This window comes from Mastomys coucha, unplaced genomic scaffold (assembly GCF_008632895.1).
Source record: "Mastomys coucha isolate ucsf_1 unplaced genomic scaffold, UCSF_Mcou_1 pScaffold14, whole genome shotgun sequence".
Lineage (NCBI taxonomy): Eukaryota > Metazoa > Chordata > Mammalia > Rodentia > Muridae > Mastomys > Mastomys coucha.
This window is the reverse complement of record NW_022196896.1, coordinates 135,954,015-135,954,232: the sequence shown is the minus strand read 5'-3', so window position 1 is coordinate 135,954,232 and position 218 is coordinate 135,954,015.

Below are 218 nucleotides of genomic sequence, written 5' to 3'. Positions count from 1 at the left end.
ATATAAGCTGTTCTGAAAACCATAGTATAGTGTAAAAACATGACATAAACAATACTACTAATAGAGAGACTGAGATAGGAGAAGCAAGATTTGAAAACCCTTATGTTGTACACAGCAAGACACTGTCACAAACAAGCTGACAGTATATACAGATTGTACAATGTTGGACCTATTTCTCCAATTACCGAAGTAGAGAGATCATTGGATGACAATCAACA